The following is a 10,298-nucleotide window of genomic DNA, read 5'->3' as shown; positions in this document are numbered from 1 at the left end:
CTGTCGTATTATGGAACCCCTGACTCCAATTGCTCCAAATAGCTGACTGAATGTGTCCAAACTCATGGACTGAGATCAGACTTAACTGGCTACACTGGGATCTCTGACTGGTGTCAGTCCCCCTTTTTGACTGAGGACTACACCCCTTAGACTTTGAAATATGGCTATTTGGCCAAAGTACATATCGTATGTTGGCCACAAAAGTTGTTGGCATGTAATACAGTTGATGTGTTCATAAACGAAGTGCCATTTATGTACAGCCCTTCTTGACTGAACACCGGTGGCAACCATATCAAGCTGCCTGGCTTTGTGCTAAAAGACAAGGCAGGACAAAAGTATTGTTAAACTGCAAGCTCTAAATGATGCAAAAATTTGCAAAAAGGCAAGGCAAGAAGACTTGCTATGAGCATCAAAGCAGACACCAAGTGAGTGAGCACTAAGAAGGTGTGCTAAGTGCCCCGCGATATATATCCTGTTATGATGCATAAGAAGGGTGCTTGTGAATTCTCATAAATTATGAAAATATCGAGATCTATCCATACTGGTACTCTAGCTACTGCTCAACTGTTGTTAACTCCACTTAGAGGATTTTGGGATGCTATGAAGAATATGAGCATTGGAATGTATGATTCCACTAATGCACAGAATCATACACTCTGCAACGTTTTCTCATTGGCTATTTTTCTGTTCAAAGTGAGTAACGTCATTTGAATTTGAGATCTAGCTAGGGGCAAGTGCTTTCATCATGTATCCACTAATTTAGTAATGCCACACGTCAGGCATCATATTACATTCTATTTGTTATGTCACAGCATAAACCCCTTTGTTAATTTAAACTAACCACACAGAAAAGATTTACCCTGTGCTGTAATCTGTTGAAATTCAAGAGGCAAAGAACCATCCCAGAGATCACAATTTAAAGTAACAATTAACAACTGTATTCTTTAAGTCCAACAGAGAATATTAAAATCAACAACTGTTTACAACTCCTTTCTCTTAAAACCTATCTTTTACCTGCCATGCTACAATACTCGTCGGATTAAAAATCCTGAATAAGATTTACAAAAAAAACATATCTCAAAACCAGTCAGCTTCGCCGGTTCTCCTTTGTCGATTTTCCTCTCTGGATTCTCCCCCGGTTGGCCTCGAAGGTCTGCTGTGCAAACTTCTACAGACAGGTACCTTTCAGAGAGCTCTTCAGCTAGCAATCTACATTTGTTGGTCTTTGGCAGTTCTCCCCCTTACTGTTCAATATGTCCCATTTCATGCGTCAAAGCATCAGATTGTTTAATTGGTTTTAATATTATTAAAATGCTAAATTCAAATTTGATTGGATTTTGGTAGCTTGGGGCATACTTTAAACTGATTGGCCAAATTTGAATTTGTTTTTTTGCTTCATGGCAACCAGCTGCTGCTATTTGTTTCGACCAAGTGTTACATTGTCACCTTGTTCAGGACTCTCTTGTGCTTTGTCAGTCCTTGCTAGCTTTTCAATGCTCTTAAAGGTACAGTACACCTCCACACTTTCATAACATATTGGCATATGAATCTTTTTCCAAGAATGACCATTATAAATTAAGGCTTTAAGTAATCATGACCAATACATTATTTGCATAAATTACCTCCTTCTCATTAGATAAGCAAATCTAATCAGTTGCTAACTTAAACCTTCAAAAATGTTTTGTTATTTCTGAATCACATTTCATATCTGATACTGAATAACAAATACTTGGAGCAGCTGCATTCTCACACTGAACAGTAGACATGCAAGGACTTATTCTGTATTGTTCATGGGTTGTTTCCTTGGGAGAAGGGCTATCGTAGTGGCTTAATGCCAAAGGTTTGCTACCAGTGACATACACCTAGATGAATTTACTTACCTCAGTGTCCCTTATTGAGGCATGACGTTGGTGGAGGTGAGGACTTAGTAATACTATTACTGAAATGTTGCTTTTTTTCTGACATTGCCCACAGGCTCATATGTCTGACATGGATGTAACAATTGATGGAGTCCTTGTGGCCTTGCTTCACAGGCAAAGTCTGCATAGAAGATGTCATGACAGTTCAGAACCTCAAAAGAATTTGGACGTTTTGAATTTTTAATTCCAAAATGCATTTTTTAAAAAAGAGGACTGATAGATCCAGATGTTATATGGCTGTCTGGAGACAGACTCTTATGGAATGTCATACCTAAAGATGTGAACTGTCATGCCTAAGGGGTATTCCCCTGAGGTCTGGGCCTAACAAAAGGGACAGCATTTACAAATTTGTCAGCAAAAATAGCAACTTCCAGAAGCTGTTGCACAGCTTCCAAATGGAGAAACAGGAGGTGAAGACCATTCAACATGATGGAGGAGAATGATGGGACCCCATATGTACAGACCTCATTGTCATTTTCCACATCTCTTAAAAGTACAGTGCAGGCACAGACTAGGATTGTTCTAGGCTCTCTCATTGAATTATGCCATCTGCTGGAGCAGGACCTGAGCTCAGAAGGGATGTACTCTCATCCCATCTTGTGGTCCCATCAAGGATGCAGCTGCCTTAAGTTTTATGTGAGAAGCAGACATCAGGGAGCATCTGGGCACCCATGTGGCACGCCCCAATCCTTGACCCATCCTGTATCCAGGATGTTACAGATGCCACTTTCTCTAGATTGCACCTTTTGGATCCTTTCGCTATGATAACAAGAGTCAAGTGCCGAAAAGAAGAAAAAGCTGAAGTTGAAAGAGAAAAGAAGAGAGAAAAAGATAAAGAAGGATGTGGCCGGCCTGGTGCTGGGGATCAGACAGGCTCAGAAGCCCGAAAGCTGCCTAAATACTGCTGCCACCTATGGAGCACCATCTTGTGAACACATGTAAAAACTTGGAACAGGAGTAGGCTGTTGAGACCATTCCACCATTCCATATGATCATGGGTGAACCTCTGTCTTGACACCATATGCTGCTCTCTCTCCATGGCCCAATGAGTGATCTGTTCTCCACAGCCTTCTGTGGTAAAGGTGCACCACCCTCTAAATGAAGAAATGTCTCCTCACTTCTGTCCAAAATGGCTGAGCCCATATCCTAAGAGCATGACTGCTTGTTCTGTAACTGCTGGCCATGGAAACTATCGTTCCTGCATCCAGCTTGTCATTGAGAATTTCAAATGCTTCAATGAAATTCCCTCTTTCCTGCCATGCCAGGAATCAGTCTAGTGAACATTTGTTGCACTCTCTCCATAGCAGTATTCTCTTCTTAAGTAAGGAGACAAAATGGCACATAATATTCCAGGTGTGGTCTCACCAAGGCTCCCTACAGCTACAGTAAGACTTCCTTGTTACTTTACTTCAACCCTCTTGCAAAGAAGGGCAATATACCATTTGCCTTTCTGATTGCTTACTGCACATATATGTTTGCTTTCAGTGACCGTTGTACAAGGACACTAGGTCCCTTTGTACATACACATTTCCCAATATATCACAATTTAAATAATACACTCCCATTCTGTTTTCAATACTGATTAGACAGCTTCACACTTATCTACCTTATACTGCGATACATTTGTCCACTCCTCAACTTGTGTAAATCACCTTGAAGGCCTTTTACATTCTTCTCACAATCAATCTGGTTTTGTGTTACTTCAAGACTTGAATATATTCCCTCATCTAAATTGTTGATGTATGTTATGAATAGCCCAAGCACTGATCCCTGAGATCGCTCAGAAACACCACCTTCTACTCTGCAAAAGACCAATGTATTCCTATTCTCCGTTTCCTGTCAAATAACAAACTCTCAATCCATGCCAGTATGTTACTATCAATCTCATGTGCATTGATTTTGCACACACAATTCTTATTTTGGACTTTATTTATTATTTAGCTTTCTGGATTACTCCTTCTATCTCATCCTTTGTAACAGATTCCAGCATTTTCCTATACTGATGTTTTCTCTCTTTTTTCAATATTGGGATTACATTTGCCACCCTTCAATCGGCTGGAACTATTCTGGAGTCTACAGGATTTTGGAATTTGACAATCAATGCATCTATCATTTCCACAGTGACTTGCTTTAGTACCCTGGGATGTGGATTATCAGGCTCAGGGGATTTGTCAGCTTTCTCCACCTTTTCTCAATAATACTGACGTCCTTCAATTTCTCCTTCCCACCAGACCTTTGCATTTTTGGTATGTTTTGGTATGTTGTATCTGTGAAGACAGATCAAAAGTAGTCACTTAAATCCTCTGCCATCTCCATGATCAATTCTCTAGCTTCAGAGTGTAAAAAGCCTATATTTGTTTTTATGTGTTTATAGAAGATTATAATTGCACTTTATGTTACTGTCAAGTTTGCTCTCTTATTCCACTTTTCCTCATTAACTTCCTGATAATTCTTTGCTGAATTTTAAACAGTTCCTTGAACTCAGGTTTGCTGCTTTTCACAGCAATTTTATATGATCTGTTTTCAAATCACATACTATCCTTTGTAACCACTTTAGGCCACTTTCTGCTCAATGTTCTTTCACACAAAAGGAAAGTATGACTGTTGCAATGCATGTATTTGTTCCTTAAATATTTGCATTGCCTAGCTACCGCCTTGCTTTTCATTGAACTTACACAATCTATCATAGGCTTCATACTTCATACCTTTTTAGTTTCCTTTCTTTAGATTTATGACCCTGGTTTTGGATTGGACTACTTCACTTTCTATTTCAGTGAAGAGTTCTATTATTTTATGGCCGCTTTTCCTAAGAGACTTCTCACGACAAGATAAATTAAATTCTTTTCATTACACAAGACCAAATCTAGGATAGCCTGTACTATAGTTAATTCCTCGACGTACTGGTTTAAAAAGCTATCCTGTATACACTCCAGGATTTCATTCACAAAAACAATGTTTTTGTGAAAGTGAAAAATCACATGACACTAGGTTATAGTCCAACAGAATTAATTGAAACTGCAAGCTTTCGAAGCCCCATTCCTTCCTCAGGTAGCTAGTCAGAGAGAATACATTGGACACAGAATTTGTGAGCTTATAATTTATAAATTCTGTGTCTGATGTATTCTCCCTTACATATTGCCTGAGGAAGGAGTGGGGGCTCCGAAAACTTGTGGTTTCAAATAAACCTGTTGGACTAGAAGCTGGGATCGTGATTTTTAACTTTGTCCACCCCAGTCCAACATTGGCACCTCCACATCTTTGCTAATGTGGTTAGCCCAGTCTATACAGTACATAGATTAAAGTCATTGAGGAGAAAGTGAGGACTGCAGATGCTGGAGATCAGAGCTGAAAATGTGTTGCTGGAAAAGCGCAGCAGGTCAGGCAGCATCCAAGGAACAGGAGAATCGACGTTTCGGGCATAAGCCCTTATCTGAAGAAGGGCTTATGCCCGAAACGTCGATTCTCCTGTGCTTTGGATGCTGCCTGACCTGCTGCGCTCTTCCAGCAACACATTTTCAGCATAGATTAAAGTCATTCATTATTACTGTCACACCTTTGTTGCATGCATCTCTAATCTACTGTCAAGTGTGTGGTGTTGGAAAAGCACAGCCGGTCAGACAGCATCCGAGGAGGAGAATTGACGTTTCGAGCATAAGCCCTCTACTGTCTGATTCCACCCCCTACCTTACAACTATTGTTTGGAGGCCTATGGACAACTCCCACTTATATTTTCCATCACTTGTTACTTCTTAGCTCCACCCAGACTGTTCAACACCAAGATTTTCTGTGGAAATGTCCTTCTCACTATTGTTCTGTTTTCATCTTTCACAAACAATACGACCTCACCTACTTAGCCTTTTTGTCTGTATTGCCTAAAGATTGAATACCCTCATTTTCCAGTCATATCTCTATAACTGCAATCATATCTTACCCATTTAAAATTATTTGCAATGTTAATTAGTCTAACTCTTTGCAAATGGTCCATGCATTCAAATTTGCCTTTTCATATTTTCACGCTTTTTGATGTCCTATTTGCTGCTAGTCCTTGTTTCCTCTGCTTTCCACTTTTGTTTTCTATTTCTCTATCTTTCATTTCCTGTGGTATGACCACCGCTGTGCATGTGCTATTCACAGAGAGATCAGCCTTGTGGATAATTCCAGATGTTGCTCCAGATCCAAAACACAGAGTTCAAGTAGCTGCAACTGCATGTGTGCTCACCCTGGATACTGGAATTATTCCTGACTTCCAACGGTGCACAAGAATAATGTGTTGGGAGTGCAGCATAGCACAGCATAATGAAGTGAAAAGAAAAATATTCTTTCATTTTTCTATATTTTTAATTGTGAACTGAAATGGGAAAAGGACTGTTTTAAAAGAGGATTCTGGAAGGGATAGCTGCACTTTTTATAAGCAAGCCACCTCTACTTTTTGTAAGTGCTTTTTACATTGTTGTTTGTTCAACCAGTGGGAGATGTTTATTTGCCTAAGAACAGAACCTTGGGTGTGTTGTTAAAATGAGATTTGACTGGCAACAAGTAGCTGATTGGTTAATGAAGTGGTGATCAGTTATGACAAAGACCTTCTGCCTGAAACAACTATGTGACTGGCCCTAGGAAGCTGAACAGCTTGTGAATGGGATGGTTAGAAACCTTTGGACCACTGGAAAGGCAGGTGTGTCTTTATCTCTGCAATAAAAAAACCCAAGGCCTGAAGAAAGTTGCTGGAAGGAGTTGCTCTGAATCAATAAGTTAGATTTCTTAAGTTGTGAGCCTGTTGCCCTGCACCTCCCCCAAGACGAGAAAAACACCTGAGGAGAGAGAGAAAGATTGATAAACGGCAAGTTCTGACAATCAAAAGGATAATCTCAGTAAACTCTGTGGACAGGAATCATTGAATTGTCTTCTCAGCTTTTCCATTTCCTCATAGTCACAAAAAATTGTGTCAACTACATGTGTGAAAGGGAAATTTTTAAAGTGAATTAGAGTTTTAACCAGTACACAACGGTGTATAGTAATTTACCTGCAACTGAAATCTATTTTTAATAAATAGGAATTCTTGCTAAGTACAGAAACCTGGTTCATGATTACTGATAACCTGGTTTTAAAAAGACAAGTAAATTAGACAAGTTTGTGTACTTTGTTAAAATCTTTAACTCCTGTGATGACTTCAGAAATAGCATGGCTTTGCTTTCACCCCAGAGGTTTACTAACTTGGTCACCCATTGAGGCCTCCATTTTTCCACATGAGAAGGCACACTCTTAACTAGCTAGATACAATATCTCTTCTTCATATGGCACAAGGAGCTTTATGTCCACTATGCCTCATCAGTCTTCACCATCTTGCTGTAGTTGTGAAACATCTTTACCTGTAATATGATAGAAGGAGTGATTGAAAGGAGAGATTGAGTCTGACAGAAGGGGTTGGGACAGCCATTAGTGCTGCAGGACCAGAATAGGAAGTATGGTGACACCAGCAAGGGAGTAGAAAGCACAGAATTGTTAGCTCGGGATGAGGTGGGTGAGAGTTGTTGAATAGATATGATGCATGCTGTAGTGAGAGCTGTAATCCCTGAGCTTTTGTAAGAGCCATCTGCAGTGTCAGAGTTGGAGTGAAGGCTGGTCTTGTGTATGCTCAAATACAGCAGGGAGAGGATGGTGTCACTTAGCCTTACAGAGAAGAGAAGATCGTTAGTTACTTCATGCATCATTCTGTTGTGTCTCACCAGGGGGCCTGCACTGATCTGGGCTGCTATCTTAGTCGAAACTAGTTGTGTCTGATAGTGAGGCCACCTTTGCTGATCAGCAGTACTGCTCTCTTCTGGCACTCATTTTCTGTTGGCAAAATGTGGAGGTAAATCCTCTTCTGGCCCATTTCTATCGGGATGACAAAGCAGGATCACATTGTGAAAGGCAGTTCCTGACTCGCAGCATTGGAGGTGGTGTGCAGCTGGGGTATAAATGTGGCATCAGTGGTGCCAACATTGCAAAGTCCTGGCAGGAGCAAGCATGCCTGCCTCTCCCACAACTTGATTTCACAATGCAGGTGCCAAACAGACCGTTTGCAGAATTAATGAGATGAAGACTATGTGAGAAATTTTGCCAGGGGCCATGGTGGACCAGGCACCATGAATTTCACCCAGAAAAATCATCTTGCCAAATAATAAGAAAATTGCCTAATTATCTGTATCTCAATTTCAGGGCATGACAGGAGCAAGCTGGAGAAAGGAAACTCCTCTTTGGAAACATGTTTGAATCATAATTTATTATAATTGCAATCATCCATAGTATTCCCACCATATTCAACTCTGATTTGCAAAATGTTGTTTCAGACAGTCTCCTAAATTTGACCACATGACTGTATATAAAGAGGGTCCTCCATTCATAAAGTCATGAAAAACAAATGGCAAAGAAAGTCAGAGAGGTCCAATCAACAATATATATTGGTATTGTTCTGAGGCTTTAAGCTACACTTTCAGAATTGATCCAAATCACCCACAAAACTAGGTTCAGAGCCTGCAAAATAGAACAATATAAACCTTTCATTATATATGCATAATTACACATGTTTTATGTATATAGCAAGCAACCTGTAATAAGTCATGAAAAAAGTGTAATTGTTCTATTTGTATTGTTTATTTTTGATTCAAAGAATGATAGAATTAGACCAACTGCTGTTTAGATGACAGAATTTCAGCCTTTCCTTTCCACCCACTAAGCAGTTTTTTTTTACAGCCTTGCGGGGGAGTGGAATAGAATGTAGTTTAAACCCCTAACCAGCTGCTGGGCTCCCAATCCAAATGACCTTAGTCATTGCTGTGTAGGGAAGAAAGTGAAATCACTGGGAAATTCCAGCTAGATGGCCAGCTCTACATAAAACTTCCATAGCATTATTCACCTTCTCAGATTGAAGTTAATGTTGTAGCAAGAAGAATATCAGACTGGGGACAAAAATAGAAGCAGAAGAATTTGAAAAGAAAGTCTCAGCTATTTTGAAACATGATTTTTTTAAATTATGCAACATTTGCAAAAAAACAGCATGTGGACAAAATGTTGTCTCAAGGCCGGTGAGTGACTGATTATCCTGTGATAATGTTAACCTCCAGCTAGTTTGTTAACATTGCATAATAGTTTTATGAAAAGTCATGAACTCAGTTAAAGGACTAGAACACAAAGTTTTCAAGAACTGGACAATCATACAGAGTGCTTATAAAATTCAGTTCCCCAATGCTTGTGGTTAAGTGCTTAGGTTACATATTGGCAGCAAAGTGCTTCACTTCCTCTGCACTTACACTGGTGGGGGTGTTAGCACTGGCATTAGGAACGGGTACTGGAACTATGTAGAGTCGGTAGTGTAATGCTAATTTGGTGGCACCTCTGCCATCTTTGTCCTCACCGCAGTATTCAATGCTTTCTACGAACTGATTAAGAGCAGAAGTAGGTCATTCAGTTTTTCAAACCTGCTCTGTCATTCTTTAAGATCATGCCTGATCTATAAAGAGAAACAAAAGAATTATCAATAACTTTCGGATTACTCGTCAGAGCAAAATTACTGGATTCCTGTGAAGCACTGTGAGCTCCTTTTGAGTACTTGTATACACAGATGTGTTGACAGCAGTCTCTGCCTGAATGGTAGCTACTGTACTTGCTGAGATTGTAATGACCTCTTTCTGTCTATGATTTCGAAATGCCAGTGTTGGACTGGGGTGTACAAAGTTAAAAATCACACAACACCAGGTTATAGTCCAACAGGTTTAATTGGAAGCACACTAGCTTTCGGAGCGATGCTCCTTCATCAGGTGATTCATCACCTGACGAAGGAGCGTCGTTCCGAAAGCTAGTGTGCTTCCAATTAAACCTGTTGGACTATAACCTGGTGCGGTGTGATTTTTATCTTTCTGTCTATGGTCAGGTTTCACTTTAGTTTGAAGACAAGGAGGTGTGTCCATGACTGTGGCTTGAAGGATGATGCACTTGTTATACATGAATGGCTTGCAGTGTGTGTGAATTGTAAGCTGTGTGGCTTGGAGCAGTGTAATGTATATGATGCTAAAGTGAAGCTATGAATGTGAGCTACACTTTAAATGAAATGAATTAAATATAGGACTACATGGGATAATACAGAAGCAGGCTATTGACCTTACTAGTCCATGCTAGTTCTTATGCATCTTTTATCATTCAAATCTCCTACAATGTCATCTATTCCCAACTCTGTCACATATTTTTGCTTAATTTTGCTTTAAATACATCTATCTGTACTAGTCACTACCATTCACTCCCTATAGTGATTTCATATTCTGAGTCCCATTGAATTCATTTGTAACTGCCTTATATTGATGTCCTTTAGTTATGATCTCCCCTATGAGAGAAAATATTCTCTTT

The sequence above is a fragment of the Chiloscyllium punctatum genome, chromosome 25, assembly GCF_047496795.1.
Source record: "Chiloscyllium punctatum isolate Juve2018m chromosome 25, sChiPun1.3, whole genome shotgun sequence".
Lineage (NCBI taxonomy): Eukaryota > Metazoa > Chordata > Chondrichthyes > Orectolobiformes > Hemiscylliidae > Chiloscyllium > Chiloscyllium punctatum.
Note: the sequence above shows the minus strand (reverse complement) of the source record.